The 21,802-nt window shown below is 42.4% G+C and overlaps 1 protein-coding gene across 2 annotated transcripts in view; it reads right to left on the reverse strand.

The window, feature by feature from the left end:
• The window catches only part of rhbdl2 (rhomboid, veinlet-like 2 (Drosophila)), an 84,422-nt gene that overhangs the window by 49,680 nt on the left and 12,940 nt on the right, over positions 1–21,802 (reverse strand). The window contains exon 1 of one of the 2 annotated variants that reach the window (XM_060847492.1): positions 20,242–20,415. The exons of the other annotated variant lie outside the window; for it this stretch is intronic. The gene's annotated coding sequence lies outside the window, so the exon portion shown is untranslated. Of the gene's footprint in view, positions 1–20,241; positions 20,416–21,802 lie in introns of those variants that run through there. 2 annotated transcript variants of the gene reach the window in all.

A 21,802-nucleotide genomic window follows, 5' to 3' on the forward strand; every position in this document is an offset into this window, starting at 1 on the left:
CAGATGCCTTTTAAATGTTGCAATTGTACCATCTTCCACCACTTCCTCTGGCAGCTCATTCCACACGCACACCATCCTCGGCGTGAAACTGTTGCGCCTATGTCTCTTTTATATCTTTCCCGTCTCACACTAAACAAATGCCCTCTACTTCTGGACACCCCCACCCCAGGGAAAAGACCTTGTCTATTTACCCTATCCATGCCCCTCATGATTTTATAAACATCAATAAGGTCACCCCTCGGCCTCCAATGCTCCAGGGAAAACAGCCCCAGCCTAATCAACCACTTCCTATAACTCAAATCCTCCAACCCTAGCAACATCCTTGTAAATCATTTCTGAGCCATTTCAGGTTTCACAACATCCTTCCAATAGGAAGGAGACCAGAATTGCATGCAGTATTCCATAGGTGGCCTAATCAATGTCCGAAAAAGCTACAGCACGATCTCCCAACTCCTGTACTCAATACTCTGACCAATACAGGAAAACATACCAAACGTCTTCTTCACTATCTTATCTACCTGTGACTCAACGAACTATGAACCTGCACTCCAAGGCCTCTTTGTTCAGCAACACTCTCTAGGACCTTACCATTAAGTATATAAGTCCTGCTAAGATTTGCTTTCTCAAAATGCAGCACCTCGCATTTATCTAAATTAAACTCCATCTGCCAGTTCTCAGCCCATTGGTCCATCTGATCAAGATCCCTTTGTAACATGAGGTAACCTTCTTCGCTGTCTACTACGCCTCCAATTTTGGTGTCATCTGCAAACTTACTAACTATACCTCTTAAGCTCACATCCAAATCATTTATATAAATGACGAAAAATGCTAGACCCAGCACTGATTCTTGTGGCACTCCATTGGTCACACACGTCCAATGTGAAAACAACCCTCCACCACCACCCTCTGTCTTCTAACTTTGAGCCAGTTCTGTATCCAAGTGGCTAGTTCTCCCTGTATTCCATGAAATCTAACCTTGCTAACCAGTCTCCCATGGGGAATCTTGTCGAACGCCTTACTGAAGTCCATATAGATCATGTCTACTACTCTGCCCTCATCAATCCTCTATGTTACTTCTTCAATCAAGCTTGTGAGACATGATTTCCTATGCACAAAGTCATGTTGACCATCCCTAATCAGTCCTTGCCATTCCAAATACATACATATCCTGTCCGTCAGGATTCCCTCCAACAACTTGCCCACCACCATCGTCAGACTCACTGGTCTGTAGTTCCCTGGCTTGTCCTTACGGCTTTTCTTAAATAATGGCACCACGTTAGTCAACCTCCAGTCTTCCGACACCTCATCTGTGACTATCAATGATACAAATATCTCAGCAAGGGGACCAGCAATCACTTCCATAGCTTCCCACAGAACACACCTGATTAGGTCCTGGCAGTCATCCACTTTCATGTGTTTCAAGACATCCAGCACTTCCTCCTCTGTAATATGGACATTTTTCAAGATTTCACGATCTATTTCCCTACATTCTATATCTTCCATGTCCTTCTCAACAGTAAACACTGATGCAAAATACTTGATTTGGATCTCCCCCATCTTTCGCAGCTCCACACAAAGGCTGCCTTGCTGATCTTCTCTCCTTAGTTACCCTTTTGTCCCTAACGTATTTGTTAAAACCCTTTGGATTCTCCTTAACTCTATTTGCCAAAGCAAATGTTCTCTTTTTGCCTCCTGATTTCCCTCTTAAGTCTACCCCTACTGCCTTTATGTTCTTATAAGGATTCACTTGATCTACCCTGTCTATACCTGACATATGCTTTCTTCTTTATCTTAACCAAACCCTCAATTACTTTAGTCATCTAGCATTCCCTACACCTACCAGCCTTTCCTTTCACCCTGACAGGAATATACTTTCTCTGTACTCTCGTTATCTCATTCCTGAAGGCTTCCCATTTTCCAGCCATCCCTTTATCTGTGAACATTTGCCCCCACTCAGTTCTTGTCTAATACCATCAAAATTGGCATTTCCCCAATTTAAAACTTTAACTTTTAGATTTGGTCTGTCTTTTTCCATCACTATTTTAGAACTAATAGAATTATGGTCGCTGGCCCCAAAGGGCTTCCCCACTGACACCTCAATCATCTGCCCTGCCTTATTTCCCAAGAGTAGGTCAAGTTTTGCACCTTCTCTCGTAGGTACATCCACATACTGAATCAGAAAATTTTCTTGTGCATGCTTAACACATTTCTCTCCATCTAAACCCTTAACATTATGGCTGTCCCAGTCTATGTTTGGAAAGTTAAAATCCCCTATCATAACCACCCTATTATTCTTACAGATAACTGAGATTTCCTTAAAAGTTTGTTTCTCAATTTCCCTCTGACTATTAAGGGGTCTATAATACAATCCTAATAAGGTGATCATCCCTTTCTTATTTCCCAGTTCCACACATATAACTTCCCTGGATGTATTTCCGGGAATATCCTCCCTCAGCACAGCTGTAATGCTATCCCTTATCAAAAAGGCCACTCCCCCTCCTCTGTTTCCTCCCTTTCTGTCCTTCCTGTAGCACTTGTATCCTGTAACATTAAACTGGCAGTCCTGCCCATCCCTGAGCCATGCTTCTGTAATTGCTGTTGTATCCCAGTCCCATGTTCCTAACCATGCCCTGAGTTCATCTGCCTTCCCTGTTGGGCCCCTTGCATTGAAATAAATGTAGTTTACTTTATCAGTCCTACCTTGTTCTCTGCTTTGTCTCTGCCTGCCCTGATTGTTTCACTCACTTCTTTTATCAACCGTACCAGTCTCAGATTGATCTTTTTCCTCACTATCCCCTTGAACGTTCCCCAGCGCCCCTACCTTACTAGTTTAAATCCTCCCGAGCAGCTCTAGCAAATCTCCCTGCCAGTATATTAGTCCCCTTCCAATTTAGGTGCAATCCATCCTTCTTGTACAAATCACTTCTACCCCAGAAGAGATTCCAATGATCCAAAAATGTGAATCCTTCTCCCATACACCAGCTCCTCAGCCATGCATTCATCCACTCTATCCTCCTATTCCTGCCCTCACTAGCTCATAGCACCGGGAGTAATCCAGATATTACTACCTCCGAGGATCTCCTTTTAAAATTCATGCCTAACTCTGTGTATTCTCCCTTCAGAATCTCAACCTTTTCTCTTCCTATGTCGGTTCAAATGTGTACAATTACATCCTGCTGGGCCCTCTCCCCTTTAAGAACATTCTGCACCTGCTCTGAGACATCCTTGACCCTGGCACCAGGGAGGAGAAAGTGAGGACTGCAGATGCTGGAGATCAGAGATGAAAAATGTGTTGCTAGAAAAGTGCAGCAGGTCAGGCAGCATCCAAGGAGCAGGAGAATCGACGTTTCGGGCATAAGCCCTTCTTCAGGAAACCAACAGACCATTTTGATTTTTCGCTGCTGGCCACAGAAACATCTGCATGTACATTGGACTAGAGAGTCCCCTAACATAATCGATCTCTTGGAACCCAACGTACCCCCTGATTACATTGGAGCCAATCTCAATACCAGAAACTTGGCTGCTTGTGCTACGTTCCCCTGAGAATCCATCACCCCCTACATTTTCCAATACAGCATACTTGTTTGAAATGGGGATAGCACAGAAGACTCCTGCACTACCTGCCACTTCTCCTACCTTTCCTGGAGTTAACCCATCTATGTGACTGTATCTGCGATTTTTCTCCCTTCCTATACCTGCCATCCATCACATCCCTTCCCCTTGTGAATTCCTCATTGCCGCTGTCACTCCAACCATTCCATTCGATATCTTCTTATTTATTTTTTTAAAATCTGTGACATGTATTGCTGATCTCTTCTTTAAATTCACTGTAATCATCACTGCTTACTCCACTAATGTTTAATAGGATTTTTAATTTGTAAGAAGGTGGATGGCCAAATTGCAGCAGAGTTTGAAAATAATTTTTTTCCCCATTAAATTCCTATCTCCTAATGCTAACAACACCTGCTTAATATTTTCACTTGCCAAGTTAGATCCTATTAAACAAATGAAATAATGGCTGGATTGTATACACAATAAATCCACTGATTTCCCAAAGACAATTGCCTCGTTGTATTCCAGCTCCAGTTTGTGTAAGCCTTTTTCATTGGCAGACTGCTCAACAATAAGGGTATTTCACTTGACATTATGCCTCGCTGATAAAATGGTTAATCCCCAGCTATGTTTCAGGGAATCACCACTCTTTTTTTCAGGATGTCAGCATATTGTCATCCCCAAACCTAAAGCAGTTGGAACTCTCAACATTCTTAAACTTACTTCAGTTTTCATTTTTTATGTAAGCTAGGAAACATTTTAACCAATTCACTCTACGTACATCCATAATCCAGTGCAGTGCAATTAAATGATTCTGCAACAAAAACATTCAGTACTAGGTTGAAGATTCTTGTGATAAGTACAATTCCCAACATCTGATCAGTCTCACTATCTTCTCAAACCTTTTGTGTTTTGTGTAATTTCAAAAACCATTTTATTCCATTTAAGACCATTCATTGCATTATGGCATTTTTCTTCACAGCTGAAAAAAAAGCAGTTGACCAGATCCTGGGTATTCCTGGGGATTATTCTTCTGTTACATTTTCTGTTTTTGGTCATAATTGCCAGAGGTATCTCTAGCCTCAGCTGTTTTAGCGATGAATCTATTTTTGTATTGATGCTACTGGCCTCTAACTGGATTGTCTTTCATTGCTGCACCCATCAAATTTTCCATTCTGTGTGTTGCTAGTGAATGTCCCATTTGAACCATGAATGTTTTCACAGGACGTTTTTGAAAGTCTTTGACATCTGTTTCAAAAGCATGATTTTATATTTGATACCTTAACACAGTCAAACAATTCAGGGTAGATGTCAGCGATCTATAAGTAGAATTGTTGCAATCTTGCATATAAACTGTTAAAGTCTATAAAATATCCATTCTGCTTACTAAATTTATCAAAACCTGACCAAGCCTCATACACATTTAATCCATCATTTTTCTTAGAATTTTACAGAATTTCCAAACTTTGTTCACGTTGAGCCATTAGCTTGGCAAGTGCTTTACAATTGATCTTGCTTTTAGTAAGAAGTGACAGTGCCAAGGACATCCATTGCTTCTACCTCAGTAAATACCTAACCCACGTCCACATGTAAACTTCATTTTTCAATGGTTGTAACGTTCAGTTTCACAAAACATTGGTGGGAAATTATATCCAAACACTTTGCACTTGGTTTCAGCCATTTGCCTCCAAAGTAACTCAAAATGCAATCTTCTGTCTGAAAGGAGTTTTTCATTTCCAATCTTTTCATTGGCCCAACCATCTTTACTTCAAATGTTCATCTGATCCAGGCCTGTCAGTGAGATAAAAGTCAAGACAACTTTCTTTGTGGAAAGCGTTTTTTTGATAAATGTACTCAGTCTTGCAGCTACTTCCATGGACCCCCTTTCCACCTACCCAGTCAATTAATTAATTGATTGACTTCAATCACCTTCTTAGCTGCTAGCTACATTGACAACTCTTGCCGGCTGCCCCATTCAATTTGCCTACTGTGGGGCAGAACTAATGTTATGAATCGCCTTCCTGCCTCAAATGCTCCATCCACAACTGATAATGCAGGCATCTTTCAGCTATCACTGCCCTTCTCAAAATTACCCTCCAGAATAGTCACTGATCGATGAGTACAGATCCTGCCATCCTTTACTGTTATGTTACTGGTAGCATCAATTTTTTTTTTACACATTCACAGGATGAGGGCATCGCTGGAAAACCAGCATTTATTGCCTGGGCAGTTAAGAGTCAGCCACATTGCTGTGGGTCTGGAGTCGCATGTAGGCCAGACTAGGTAAGGACAGCAGTTTCCTTCCCTACCGTACATTAGTGAACCAGATTTTTTTTCCAACAATTGACAATGGATTCCTGGTTATCACAGGCTCTTGATTCTAGATTTATATTGAATTCAAATTCAACCATCTGCCATAGGAAGATTCAAACCCAGGTCGCCAGAATATTACTTCAGTCTCTGGGTTAAGAATCCAGCGATAATACTACAAGGCCCTATAATGGCTGATAGGTAGTATTATCTTACAACAGACTCAATCCTTTCATTTGGGTATACACCCATCATCTGTCTCACTGAAACCATCATAGTGGTGATAAGGTCTACATTACCGAAACTACCCAGTGATCTCTCACCCGACTCTTTTAGCACCTTCTCCTTTCAGTATACGTCCCCTCGCTATCCTTTTCTTCTTCTGTCCTCTTTCCAATCCTTATTTTCTGCAAAATCCTAAGTCAAATCTCTTATCAAGCCAACCTCTTACCATTGCTCCTTCAGCCTCTATGTTGAGCAAATATCATTTATCGACTCTTTTAATCATTATTTCAACTCACTTTGCTCATTCTACTCTGCTCTTATGGTTGACCTTTTCATGCTAAATCTCTCCCTTCATAGAAACTCTGCTGCTTATATTCTGTCAAACCATCCTTGCACTGTGTGATACAGTCTCTCCACTTCTTTGTGCTTAATTACAGACAAGGTCATGTGTGACAGCCAATGATCGCACAAATATCCTTGTCCAATAGATTATTTTCTTTCTCCTATCCTGGTCATTCTCATCAGTGCTACTGGGCCTTGATGTCATCTGCCAAATTTGCTCAAAACTCCAGGATCATCCTGAGAACGAGGATTGCCCCTATAATAATTATCCTACTGATCACTTTTTCTTGAAAACAATTTCCTCCACTCCTGTCTGCAAAACTTACCTTCAACAAGTCTGAGCAGCTCGGAGACATTGTCATGAAAGCCTGAACTTTTACCTGACCTATCCAGTGAATGGGAGGGGTTTGGGTCGATCCCATCAATTTTATTCTCTAATGACTTAATTGGAACATAAAACTAGATAACGTCTAACACTGGCAATGGACTCAACTCTGCCTTATTTCGAATAAGTAAGCTAGGTTAGCATTGGGGTTTAAGATGGAGTCCAGTTCAGCTGCCTCTGCTACTGTTCGCTTCCTCTCATAATCAAACCTCCTTTCCAAGCTCCACTTTATTCCTTATCACAGGCATCACATCTTCCATTAGTTTTTGTAAGTCCTGAGATGTTTTAGACCATCAACACACTTGTTCTTATAATCACATACAATCTCTTTTTGGAATTCTCCTTTTTAATTATTGTTCAATCATCAGTGATAGATTAGGAAAATCTCAGTTTGTCTATCTATTTGTCCGCATGTTCCCTCATGTTAGATCATGACTGATTTCTCCTATTTCCAAATATTTAAAGTCACTGTATGCAGACAAAGAATGACTTTATCAAACATCATACTTTTTTAAGCAAAAACAAGTTGTTTTGTTGTTATTTTTTCCTTTCCACCTTTCTTTACTTTTGCTGTTACCATTCAGTTACTCCAATTCTCAGCCAGGACAATCTCAGCCCAATTTCACATTGCAAAATAAGAGCCACCCTGAAATTCTCTAAGAAAATACTTGATGGTACAATTAGTCCAATATTTTACAGACCACAAAACAAATGACAGAGTCTTGGTAGCTTTTTAATTACTGTAGTTAAGTTGTGTAATAGAGATGTGTTTAGAGTTGACTTCCTGTTTCAGACAGTAATTGCCACAGAGGTAGGAATTAAACTTCAATTGGGTGCAGGGTGGCGTTCAGTCTGCATGAGTAAATTACAGTCTAAAACATATACACTAATTACAAAGAGAAAAGTAGTTTAGTCTAAGTTTTCTATGCTGCAAATGTGCCTTTCGTTCCCTACCTTTGCCAAAGACAGTAATAAATATTCAATAACATTTTGAAACAAGAATCTATTGTGTCCAACACAAACCCCATGTTGTAGAGTGACCTGCGTCACAAAATTATTAACCAACTAGTAACTATTGAATGCTGAACACAAAACTAGTTTGGCAAGGATAATTGCAGCCCGCCATTGAACATTCTGCAGTTCTCCACCTAATTTATTCCTCCCAGGTAATTATGTGTTGGCCTTGAAAAAGTTCTAAAGGAGAGATATGAAAATTATTCTCAGCTCAAAGAAAGCATACTACTCAGATAAGCTTAAAGACCTGGATTTATATGTTTTAAAACAGCATAAATTTAGAGGCAAAATCATAAAGGTACATAAAATTATGGAAGAGCTTTATATTGCGCACCTTTGTAAATTATTTCAGTTTGACAAATATGTGAAGATCAAGGGATGTGCATCTAAATTAATCATTATTTGTATACAGCCATATCATCATAGGACAACCTATTTCCAATTCTTTGACAAACTCAGCCCTTGCCTCAGCTTTTCTGTCATGGAAACATTCATCTATGTCTTTGTTAATACCATATTTGAATATTCCAACAATTCAGATTAACCTCACTAGTTGGAACCTTTGCAAACTTTAAGTCATTCTAAACTCAAGCCCATATCTTAACTCACATCAAGTTCCATTCGTCTATACTGACTCCCAATTAAACAATGTCTCAATTTTAAAATTTGTATCCTTCCTTCCAATATCCTCCATGGATTTGCTCTTCTTGTCCTCATCCCTAATCTCATCCAACCTTGTAACCCCCTTCTTGATTTTAAACACAGCAGTAGCAATTGTGCCTTCAGCCATCAATGCACTAAGCTGCAGAATTCCCTCCCTAAGTGTGTACACCTCTCTACTTATCCTCCCTCCTTAATGATACTCCTTAAAACCTATTTATTTGATCAAATTTTGGTCATTTGGCTTAATTTCTCTTTAAAAAGTCTAGCAACAAATTTTGTTGTTATGTAAAATTACATAAATGTTGTTTGCTAACACTTGTGAAACACATTGGAATTTTCTATTGTATCATGATCACATATTAATGCAGTGTGTCAAGCATTCATCAGGGTGAATTGCAAAATATATCAAAGTAAAGAAAACCACTATGGATAATGAAAGAAGAGTGCTTATTGGCTGGAAAGTGTACTCTTATGGATAGTGGTGGTGCGTTGTGAATGCACCAATCAATAAGTTTAAACAGATTGGCAGTTGACCTTCAGTCATCACTAACTGGTACATTCTACATGGCATCACCTTTCTCATCTGAATCCACTAGCCAGCCAATCAGCACTCTCCTCGCATACACATTTTTTCCCCCTTTATTTTGGTATTTCTCATGAACTTTCCCAATACATGCAAGGCAAAACGTTTCAACAGAATGTGTGACGTTTTCAGCAATACTCAAGTTCTGTACTACCAAACAATCATAAATGCAGTTGTTGTAGGACTAGGCTAGCTCATACACCGTTCTTCTTTTCCTAATAAATAATCATATAAATCATTTTGAAAAGAAATAATGCATTGTTGATTTGTCCAGTGTATGCTGACTCTGCATGTCCGCATCTGGGAGCTGGACATACATTCCCTGGAACTATACTCCCTTGAACAGAGATTATATTATACAAAGCAGAAGATAATGTGCATGTTGTTATTGTAATTCCTAGACTGATTTCAATTGCATGAGGTGTTTGGAGAACAATAGTTAATGCTAGCTTTTCCATTATCAGCATTTATATACTTACATAAAATTTTATGCCACTAGATCACAAGGCCATTGGGAGAGGATAGGAAGCATGTAGCCATGATGTGTGGGCATCCTGAATATAGAGCAGGCCTGACTGGTCAACTGATATTTTCTTATCTGCTAATTTCAAGTTTTTTTAAGCATGTGCAGTGAATGGTGACCAAGATTCAAATTAATATTAAATTTTAAATTCCGTATTAGTGAAGTTTATAAAATAAGTGCTTTTATTTCCTGATAGATATTTAATTAGATATCTATGTTATGTAATGGATTGAGGAGTCTCACCAATGCTTCAGGGTTAAGTGTGCATCCACTAATATCATTAGCAAGATTTCATGCTTTACAATGTAATGAATATTTGCAAAACTATTAAGCATTGTTGAGTAGTTTCAGAATGTTCCATTGAATAATGCAGTACAGTAATAATTTTATCTGAGTCTTTCCGATAACAAGTTTTATTCATCCATAAGTCTGCTAAGCAATGCCAAGGTAGGATAATCAATCTTTGTAGAATTTTGAGCATCAACAGTCATGACCATAATGTTGAAAGATTATATATAATCTTAAGGGAAGTAATTGGAATGAAAGAAGTAAATATAAGGTATTGGAATTTCAAAGACTTTAAGCTCAGTTGGGCATCTGAGCGTTATGAGAATTTTGCGGTTAACCACCAAACTTAAATTTCACCAAAAATAGTGCAAGAAAATAAAAATGGCTTTAAAGACATCCACAGAGTTGAAAGACCCAGGGATTGGTTTAAGTTCACTAGCTACCTTACAAAGGAGCAACGCTCCAAAAGTTAGTACTTCCAAATAAACCTGTTGGACTATAACCTAGTTTTGTTTGATTTTTAACCAAGTTCACATAGCAACACAGATAAGCACTGATTGCTTGGGAAATCAACTCCAGATTGTATAATGCTTGAGGCATTTGGAGAAGCTAGTCTTCGTGATCTAACAGATTCAGAAACTCTGTGGCAGTTCTGCATCACACAATGGATGTTAGTACTGTGGAGGACTCTACCCAAAAGAAAAAGCATGTCCAACATGGGGAGCATAATATTTTACAAGAATCTGAAACAACTCTGCATGTGAGTATTTTACTAGAAAGAAGAAAAGCAAGATTATAACAATGGCTGTTGCAGAGATGTTGGCCAATGATTGTGCCCCACAAAGTTTCAAGACCAAAAACATGGTTTGTACCTTTCAGAATAATTACTGCACAATGAAAGCTTCAACTGATTGTGCAGCATTAGAGAAACACGAGTGCTACGTGCAAAATTCAACACCTAATGGTCTGTCTGAAGATGCTCAAGATGGAAATCTGAGAATGAAACCATTGAAGAGAAAGTCAAGCTGAATAATGGAGTGATACTTATCTCACCAGGAAAACTGGTTCATACAACAACAAAAAAAGAAGATATGCACCTCCAGATAATGGACACAGAAAAATTCCAATATTTCAGCTGAAACAAGCTTGAATTAGTCGTGCCGCGTTTACCAGAAGAGACTTCCAGTGGTCTAAGCAGTAGTGAATGAATGAATGATGCTGATGAATGATGATGATTTACTCTCACTTGTACTCCACAATGACAACACAGTAAAATACAATGAAAAGCTTCAACTATTGCCACAATCTGGTGCCATTTTGAATAGTTTAAGAATAAAAAGATATAGCTGAAAGAGGGTCTATCTTATTCCGCCACAGGTCCTGAGCCCTGAGCCAACTCACCAACGACACCTGTGCTGGATCCACCAATGTTGGAGTTGCCACTCTTCAGTTACCCTGTCTTCCTTGCTATGCCCACCTCACTGACAAGCCACTGATGCTGAATCCCTTGCAAGACCCACATTCACCCTGCAATCAGGACCTCTGGCTCCACTCCCATCTTGGCAACAACCAGGAGTCCCTGGTTCTGGGCCTACCACAATCAGGAGCTGCTGCCACTCCCTTGCCATTAACCAGGGAGTTAACCAGTGCCAGGCCTACTACAACCAAGACCTGCTATCACCACCTCACCAATAACCAGGAATCCCCATTCCAGGCCTACCACAACCAATAGTCCCTATCCACTGCCACCAGCACTTTCATAGCACCTGGACTCCCTGCTCCAGGCATACTACACCACCGGCACCATATGCCACCTCACTGATGCTTGGAGTCCCCGCTCTGGGCCTACCATAACCATGAGTCCTTGGCTCTGCTGCAGCGACCAACTCACCAACACCTGGACTCCCTGCTCTGGGCATATCACAACCAGGAATCCGTGGCTCCACTGCCAGGCCAGGCCATCATCTTGCCAACAGTTGTGCTCCAGCTGCTCTCCCCAAAATATCACATTCTGTTCTACCGCCAAAAAGAAGAAGATGAAGAAAACAAAAGACAGGAAGTGTAATGAGAGAAGAGAGGAAGTGATCTGTTTGGAGTGGATGGGCCCAGGAGTCCAAACACTGCCTATCTTGCTGGCCCTGCCATCTTTCACAATATATGTATTCAGTGAACTGTACTGTTCCAGAGAGAATAAAAAGTTCTACTCCAAGATTCATTCATGCTATGTCTGGAATGTGATGAGTCATGATGGGCTCTTTAACCTGCTTAGCTTGATGCTCAATATAAGCACTGCATTGGCTGAAGTGGTCCTTAATTCTCATTGGTTATGTTTGGCCAGTAGATCACTTCTCTTGCCTTTGTTTGAACTTAATTCGTTGATGATTCTCATATTTGTTTTTCAATCTCTCTTTTATCAATTCAACTGCAGAGTGCCTGAAAGCACACTCCAATTGTCATGAAATCCTTAATGTTATGATGAATTACAAAGTCCCTTAATACACAGGTGAATACTTCAGACACTCCTAAATAATTGTGTATGTTTCTGAATTTCCCATCGTCTCCAAACCAAATGAAAATGTTGAGGCAGTGGTGAAAATTGCCAATGGAATAATCAAAAGTAAAAATGCAAAAGAATAGATCCAAATTTGTACATTTCAATCTAATCCAAAGATAAGATCAACTTGTGCACTTCAATCTAAACAGTTCAGAAATACATCGCCTGAAAGTATGGAAAGTAGTCCAAGTCCAGGAACCAATGTTGCACCACATCAGACTATTCTTTCAACAGCGTTAAAAAAAAATTGAAGCCAGAAGTAGCAGAAGGAGTAAGTGATCAGATCCAAGTGAAATAACTTTGATCATGGCTAGAGCTGAGAGTTGGAGAGCCAGGCGCTCAAAACAATCAATAAATGGCAGTCCACTTGGCAATCTCAAACCTGTGTAGAACAGTTGTCACCTCAAATCATACAAGGAGAAAGTGAACAACCAGATCTATTGTTAGATCTGTAGGCGTTCCACATTCAACTGGGGAAAGTGTTACTGGAAGGAAGGAAATTGAATTACAGGTCCTCAAGGGTCATAATCTCCAGATTACTGCCCGAGCCACATGCCAATTGGCATAGGGATAAGAAACTTAGGGAAGTAAACACGTGGCTAAGAGATTGGTGTGGGAAAGAGGGATTCCACTTCATGGGGCATTGGCATCAGTTTTGGAACCGGGGGGATCTGTACCATTGGGACGGTCTCCACCTGAACCGATCAGGTACCAATGTTCTAGCGAAGAGGATAAATAGGGTGGTCAGTACGACTTTAAACTTCTGAGTTGGGGGAAAGGGAAAGTGAAAGCGACAGGGAGTATGGAGTTAAATGGAAAGATAAGCAGCAGGACAGCATGTGTGCAGGCGGATTTAAACTTGAGGCAGACCAGGAATGCAGCAAAAAGGAAGGATAACTTAGGACACCTTATGACTTCCAATATCTCTAATGATAAGAAAGTTAGCATTAAGGCACTTTACCTGAATGCTCATAGCATTCGTAACAAAGCAGATGAACTAATGGCACAGATCATCGTGAATGATTATGATGTGGTAGGCATCACAGAGACATGGTTACGGGGGTAAAAAATGAGGTCTGCAGATGCTGGAGATCACAGCTGCAAATGTGTTGCTGGTCAAAGCACAGCAGGCCAGGCAGCATCTCAGGAATAGAGAATTCGACGTTTCGAGCATAAGCCCTTCATCAGGAATAAGAGAGAGAGAGCCAAGCAGGCTAAGATAAAAGGTAGGGAGGAGGGACTAGGGGGTGGGGCGATGGAGGTGGGATAGGTGGAAGGAGATCAAGGTGAGGGTGATAGGCCGGAGTGGGGTGGGGGCGGAGAGGTCAGGAAGAGGATTGCAGGTTAGGAGGGCGGTGCTGAGTTGAGGGAACCGACTGAGACAAGGTGGGGGGAGGGGAAATGAGGAAACTGGAGAAATCTGAATTCATACCTTGTGGTTGGAGGGTTCCCAGGCGGAAGATGAGGCGCTCCTCCTCCAGCCGTCGTGTAGTTGTGTTCTGCCGGTGGAGGAGTCCAAGGACCTGCATGTCCTCGGTGGAGTGGGAGGGAGAGTTAAAGTGTTGAGCCACGGGGTGATTGGGTTGGTTGGTTCGGGCGGCCCGGAGGTGTTCTCTGAAGCGTTCCGCAAGTAAGCGGCCTGTCTCACCAATATAGAGGAGGCCACATCGGGTGCAGCGGATGCAATAGATGATGTGTGTGGAGGTACAGGTGAACTTGTGGCGGATATGGAAGGATCCCTTGGGGCCTTGGAGGGAAGTGAGTGTGGAGGTGTGGGGGCAAGTTTTACATTTCCTGCGGTTGCAGGGGAAGGTGCCGGGGGTGGAGGTTGGGTTGGTGGGGGGTGTGGATCTGACGAGGGAGTCACGAAGGGAGTGGTCCTTGCGGAACGCTGATAGGGGAGGGGAGGGAAATATATCCTTGGTGGTGGGGTCCGTTTGGAGGTGGCGGAAATGGCGGTGGATGATACGTTGTATGCGGAGGTTGGTGGGGTGGTAGGTGAGAACCAGTGGGGTTCTGTCTTGGTGGCGGTCGCTACATCGATGACTGTATCGGCGCTGCCTCGTGCTCCCACGAGGAGGTTGAACAGTTCATCAACTTTACTAACACCTTCCACCCCGACCTGAAATTCACCTGGACTGTCTCAGACTCCTCCCTCCCCTTCCTAGACCTTTCCATTTCTATCTCGGGCGACCGACTCAACACAGACATCTATTATAAACCGACTGACTCCCACAGCTACCTGGACTACACCTCCTCCCACCCTGCCCCCTGTAAAAACGCCATCCCATATTCCCAATTCCTTCGTCTCCGCCGCATCTGCTCCCAGGAGGACCAATTCCAACACCGCACAGCCCAGATGGCCTCCTTCTTCAAGGACCGCAGATTCCCCCCAGACGTGATCGACGATGCCCTCCACCGCATCTCCTCCACTTCCCGCTCCTCCACCCTTGAGCCCCGCTCCTCCAACCGCCACCAAGACAGAACCCCACTGGTTCTCACCTACCACCCCACCAACCTCCGCATACAACGTATCATCCGCCGCCATTTCCGCCACCTCCAAACGGACCCCACCACCAAGGATATATTTCCCTCCCCTCCCCTATCAGCGTTCCGCAAGGACCACTCCCTTCGTGACTCCCTCGTCAGATCCACACCCCCCACCAACCCAACCTCCACCCCCGGCACCTTCCCCTGCAACCGCAGGAAATGTAAAACTTGCGCCCACACCTCCACACTCACTTCCCTCCAAGGCCCCAAGGGATCCTTCCATATCCGCCACAAGTTCACCTGTACCTCCACACACATCATCTATTGCATCCGCTGCACCCGATGTGGCCTCCTCTATATTGGGGAGACAGGCCGCTTACTTGCGGAACGCTTCAGAGAACACCTCCGGGCCGCCCGAACCAACCAACCCAATCACCCCGTGGCTCAACACTTTAACTCTCCCTCCCACTCCACCGAGGACATGCAGGTCCTTGGACTCCTCCACCGGCAGATCACAACTACACGACGGCTGGAGGAGGAGCGCCTCATCTTCCGCCTGGGAACCCTCCAACCACAAGGTATGAATTCAGATTTCTCCAGTTTCCTCATTTCCCCTCCCCCCCACCTTGTCTCAGTCGGTTCCCTCAACTCAGCACCGCCCTCCTAACCTGCAATCCTCTTCCTGACCTCTCCGCCCCCACCCCACTCCGGCCTATCACCCTCACCTTGACCTCCTTCCACCTATCCCACCTCCATCGCCCCTCCCCCTAGTCCCTCCTCCCTACCTTTTATCTTAGCCTGCTTGGCTCTCTCTCTCTTATTCCTGATGAAGGGCTTATGCTCGAAACGTCGAATTCTCTATTCCTGAGATGCTGCCTGGCCTGCTGTGCTTTGACCAGCAACACATTTGCAGCGATGGTTACGGGGGGTCAGGACTGGCAGTTAAACATCCAAGGATTTTCAACTTATCGAAAAGACAGGGAAGTGGGCAGAGGAGGTGGGGTTGCCTTGTTAGTTAAGAACAAAATTAAATCTATGGCACTGAATGACATAGCGTTGGATGGTGTGGTTTCTGTGTGGGTGGAATTGAGGAAACAAAGGCAAAAAAACCATAATGGGAGTTATGTACAGACCTCCTAACAGTGGTCAGGACCAGGGGGGCAACATGTTCCGGGAAATAGAGAAGGCATGTCAGAAAGGCAAGGTCATGGTGATCATGGGAGACTTCAAAATGCAGGTGGACTGGGTAAATAATGTTGCCAGTAGATGCAAAGAAAGGGAATTCATGGAATGCCTACAGGATGGCTTTTTGGAACAGCTTATCATGGAGCCCACAAGGGAGCAGGCTATTCTGGACCTAGTGCTATGTAATGAACCAGATTTTATAAAATAATCTTAAAGTAAGGGAACACTTAGGAAGCAGCAATCATAATATGGTAGAGTTCAGTCTGCAGTTTGAAAGAGAGAAGGCAAAATCAGATGTAATGGTGTTACAGCTAAATAAAGGTAATTATGAGGGCATGAGAGAGGAACTGACGAAAATCGACTGGAAGCAGAGCCTAGCAGGGAAGACAGTAGAGCAAAAATGGCAGGAGTTTGTGGGTATAATTGAGGACACTGTACAGAGGTTCATCCCCAAGACAAGAAAGATTATCGGGGAGGGATTAGGCAGCCATGGCTGACAAAGGAAGTCAGGAAATGTATAAAAGAAAAAGAGAGATCCTATAAAGTGGCCAAGAGCACTGGGAAACCAGAAGATTGGGAAAGCTATAAAAACAAACAGAGGATAACAAAGAGAGAAATAAGGAAGGACAGGATCAAATATGAAGGTAGGCTAGCCAGTAATATTAGAAATGATAGTAAAAGTTTCTTTCAATACATAAGAAACAAACGACAGGCAAAAGTAGACATTGGGCCACTTCAAACTGATGCTGGAAGCCTAGTGATGGGAGATAAGGAAATAACTGGAGAACTTAATAAGTACTTTGCGTCAGTCTTCACAGTGGAAGACATGAGTAATATCCCAACAATTAAAGGGAGTCATGGGGCTGAGTTGAGTATGGTTACCATTACAAAAGAGAAAGTGCTAGAAAAGCTAAAAGGTCTTAAAATTGATAAATCTCCTGGCCCCGATGGACTACACCCTAGAGTTCTGAGGGAGGTGGCTGAGGAAATAGCGGAGGCGTTGGTTGAGATCTTTCACTGGAGTCAGGGAAGGTCCCGGATGATTGGAAGATCGCTGTTGTAACCCCCTTGTTCAAGAAAGGATCAAGACAAAAGATGGAAAATTATAGGCCAATTAGCCTAACCTCGGTTGTTGGTAAAATTCTAGAATCCATTGTTAAGGATGAAGTTTCTAAATTCTTGGAAGAGCAGGTTCGGATTAGAACAAGTCAACATGGATTTAGTAAGGGGAGGTCGTGCCTGACAAACCTGTTGGAATTCTTTGAAGAGGTGACAGGTAGGTTAGACCAGGGAAACCCAGTGGATATGGTCTATCTAGACTTCCAAAAGGCTTTTGATAAGGTGCCACATGGGAGGCTGCTGAGCAAGGTGAGGGCCCATGGTGTTCGAGGTGAGCTACTGCTATGGATTGAGGATTGGCTGTCTGACAGAAGGCAGAGAGTTCGGATAAAAGGTTCTTTTTCGGAATGGCAACTGCGGTGTCCCACAGGGTTCAGTGTTGGGGCTGCAGCTGTTCACGTTATATATTAATGATCTGGATGAAGGGACTCGGGGCATTCTAGCGAAGTTTGCCAATGATACGAAGTTAGGTGGACAGGCAGGTAGTACTGAGGAAGTGGGGAGGCTGCAGAAGGATCTAGACAGTTTGGGAGAGTGGTCCAGGAAATGGCTCTTGGAATTCAATGTGAGCAAATGCAAGGTCTTGCACTTTGGAAAAAAGAATATAAGCATGGACTACTTTCTAAACAGGGAGAAAATTCATAAAGCCAAAGTACAAAGGGATCTAGGAGTGCTAGTCGAGGATCCTCCAAAGGTAAACATGCAGGTTAGTCCGTGATTAAGAAAGCGAATGCAATGTTGTCATTTATTTATCTCAAGAGGGTTGGAATATAAAAGCACCATTGTGCTACTGAGACTTAATAAAGCTCTGGTTAGGCCCCATTTGGAGTACTGTGTCCAGTTTTGGTCCCCACATCTCAGGAAGGACATACTGGCACTGGAGCGTGTCCAGCAGAGATTCACACAGATGATCCCTGGAATGGTAGGTCTAACATACGAGGAACGGCTGAGGATTCTGGGATTGTATTCATTGGAGTTTAGAAGATTAAGGGGAGATCTAATAGAAACTTACAAGGTAATAAATGGCTTGGAAAGGGTGGATGCTAGGAAATTGTTTCCGTTAGGTGAGGAGACTAGGACCCGTGGACACAGCCTTAGAATTAGAGGGGGTAAATTCAGAACAGAAATACGGAGACATTTCTTCAGCCAGAGAGTGGTTGGCCTGTGGAATTCATTGCCGCAGAGTGCAGTGGAGGCCGGGACGCTAAATGTCTTCAAGGCAGAGATTGATAAATTCTTGATGTCACAAGGAATTAAGGGCTTCAGGGAGAATGGGGTAATTGGTGTTGAAATGCCCATCAGCCATGATTGAATGGCAGAGTGGACTCGATGGGCTGAATGGCCTTACTTCCTATGTCTTATGGTCTACTGTTTATGCAGATTTTTCCAAGTAAACTTGGATCTAAATGAGTATCAGTCAATCATTCATCAACAAATGTATTAACCCAGACGCAATAGCAACAACACTCATCGTGGTAATGAGAACTCAGCCACAAGTGGACTGTTACTATTCTGATAATAGCCTATTCTCAAACACAACTCAAATCTCCCAATTAGCAGACCTGAATGCTTTAAAGATTTTCTGCAATGCATGTGTAAGAACAGACGAAATTTGATCTCATGAAAAAATACATTTGTGTTCATGCTTGATTATTTTCTTGATGGACTCTGTATGTTGAGTAACTCAAAAGATCGTTTTTTTTCTGAAAACAGATACATTTCAGAAAACAATACCTTCATAACCTAAGGCTTGTGACTTCTGATTTCATTTTATGTAAATAAAGATTTTGGAAAGTTGTAGTTTTAAGTATCACATGGAACACTATTCAATGGCACAGAACTATTTGCTTCCTAACTGCAACTGAGCTTCTGGTCCAACCACAGCTCCTTTACTGCAGAAACCTGACATTGGAAAGGAGCAGCAGGTCAGGCAGCATCCAAGGAACAGGATGCTGCCTGGCCTGCTGCGCCTTTCCAGCAACACATTTTCGGCTCTGATCTCCAGCATCTGCAGTCCTCACTTTCTCCTTTGTCTATCACTCCTCAGCTTAACTACTGCATGCTCTTCAAAACTAATCGGTAGTCACAGTAAGTCCTCCTCAACTATTGTCTTGTTCCCTTCTCATCTATACAAACTTCAAATTTCCAAAATATTCAACTCCCACCTCATTCTTTATCTGCTACAGTCCTATATCCTCTTCTCCTGATGCAGCCCTTTACTGGACTATTCAGTTCACCGTTGGCAACAACGCCTCGGTTGCTTTGGGGTTTCTTTCTGGAATTCTCTCTTTTATACCTTTCCGTTTCTGAATATCTCTCATACTATGTTTTTTTTTAAAAACACTTTTCATTACTTACGCCTATTAAAGTAGACACTTGAGCAAACAATTCCCATCAAGGAAAGGAATAAAAGATTCCAGGAGAGAAGAAAATGTTAAAAAAGGAATAAGGCCTGGGTGAACAGGTTTCAAATCCAAAAAAGTTATGAGGAGGTGAGAAATCATCTTGTTATAGTTTTAAGGAAGTTTACTTTTAGTACGTTGCAGCTTTTGATGATATTTCATGTTATCATTTCATTGCAGACTACACACAGGCTTCCAAAAAAGTAACAAATCCGGCTTTGTCTAGTGTGTTCACTTGTGACCATTCGCTTTTGTTCCACTGGGCTAATTGCATCGGTTGCTTTTTAAAAAACTTTTTCTGTTAGCAGTATAACAAAATAAATCTGAGCCAGGGGAGCTAGCCATCAGATTAGAACTTTCAACAAAATACATATTGTTTAAAAAAAAGGTATTTTTAATTCAAGAAACCAGACTAGAGTAAACTGTCTCCCAACTCTAATATACTATGATTTATTTTATTTCGTTCCCAGAATAATGAATAAGATTATCACAATCTAGGCAAGATTCTTTCACGACGCTTCGAAAGAATAAGGCAGTGCATAGAAGGAGAAATGCTGAACTGCTTTACCGCCTCTGAAGGAAGCAGGTTGAACTCAGTTTGTTTACCTGGACTAGGTAATCGTTGATCTTCAAGTTCTTTTGTCAAGGATATCCAGTCAGACGCTCTCGAACGAGATATCGCCGTGAATTTCAACCCAGTGCCCACTGACTGCTCTGTGCTTTCCACAAATTCGCTGGAGTCTTTCCGATCGTTTGGCTGGTTTGTAAACGGATTGCTCATCCGCCTGGATCAAACTGATTGGTACATACAGCGGAGCCAGGCCCAGGGAGATTAGCAGAGGCCGTTTGAGTTGTCAATTATGAAATGTCACGAAGGAAAACGCCTTCAGGAGGAAGTAGCTTTCAACAAAAAAAGCCTCCAAATGTTAATCAACAGAAAGGGAAGACATAGAATAATATTAAACAAAATTAATTGTTTACTTGTGATGTTATAACAACCAGTTTTTTTTAATGTTATCAGCAGGACAACTGGCGTGTCTGATCGGTGAGCAGATAATAATAAACATGACTACTGTCTTTCTCAAGGACGTTCTAAGTTGTTGCTTTTAAAAGCAGAAACCCCATTGTATTCTGTGGAGCAGGTCACCAGGATCGCTATTCAAAACATATACGAATTATTTATTATTTAATAAGTTTCCCTTAAATAATGTTCATAATCAATTTAAAACTTTTTTGTTCTACATCAGAACGGCGTCTTCACTTTCCCGGTTCGTACAAATCTTCAGCGGATCCTGAGGGGTTCCCTAGAACTGCCAGTATATCTCTGAGTTTTCTCGCAATGCTTCATATCGCATTATATTGTTGCGGGGAACAATATGAATCATGCACTTTCTGATATCTTGTTCTCAGCTACAATGTTTGTTTATCGCCTACGTTTCGCCTCCTGCACAATTACTTTCTCCGCGTAAAGATTCAATAATGCCTCCTAAAATCAATGAGATTTTATACACCGGAACACCAGGGCTCGCTCAATGGTTCGCACTGCTGCCTCACTGCACCAGGGACCCAGGTTCGATCCCACCCCTGACTGTCTGTACGGAGTTTGCACATTTATCCTATGTCTGTGTGGGTTTCCTGCCATGTGTTCCAGTTTCCTCCCACAATCCAAAGATGTGCAGTTTAGGCGGAGTGACTAATGCAGTATAATTGCAGAAATGGGACAAGGGTGTCTGTCTGAATGTTGGTGGAAAGTCTTTGGAAAGTCGATGCAGACTCGATAGATCGAATGGCCTGCTTCCACACAATAGAACATAGAAAAATACAGCGCAGTACAGGCCCTTCGGCCCTCGATGTTGCGCAGATCCAAGCACACCTAACCTACACTAGCCCACTATTCTCCATATGTCTATCCAATGCCCGTTTAAATGCCCATAAAGTGGGAGAGTCCACCACTGCTACTGGCAGGGCATTCCATGAACTCACAACTCACTGAGTAAAGAATCTACCCCTAACATCTGTCCTATACCTACCACCCCTTAATTTAAAGCTATGCCCCCTCGTAATAGCTGACTACATACGTGGAAAAAGGTTCTCATGGTCAACCCTATCTAAACCCCTAATCATCTTGTACACCTCTATCAAGTCACCCCTAAACCTTCTTTTCTCC

The sequence above is a fragment of the Hemiscyllium ocellatum genome, chromosome 30 (genome assembly GCF_020745735.1).
Source record: "Hemiscyllium ocellatum isolate sHemOce1 chromosome 30, sHemOce1.pat.X.cur, whole genome shotgun sequence".
NCBI lineage: Eukaryota > Metazoa > Chordata > Chondrichthyes > Orectolobiformes > Hemiscylliidae > Hemiscyllium > Hemiscyllium ocellatum.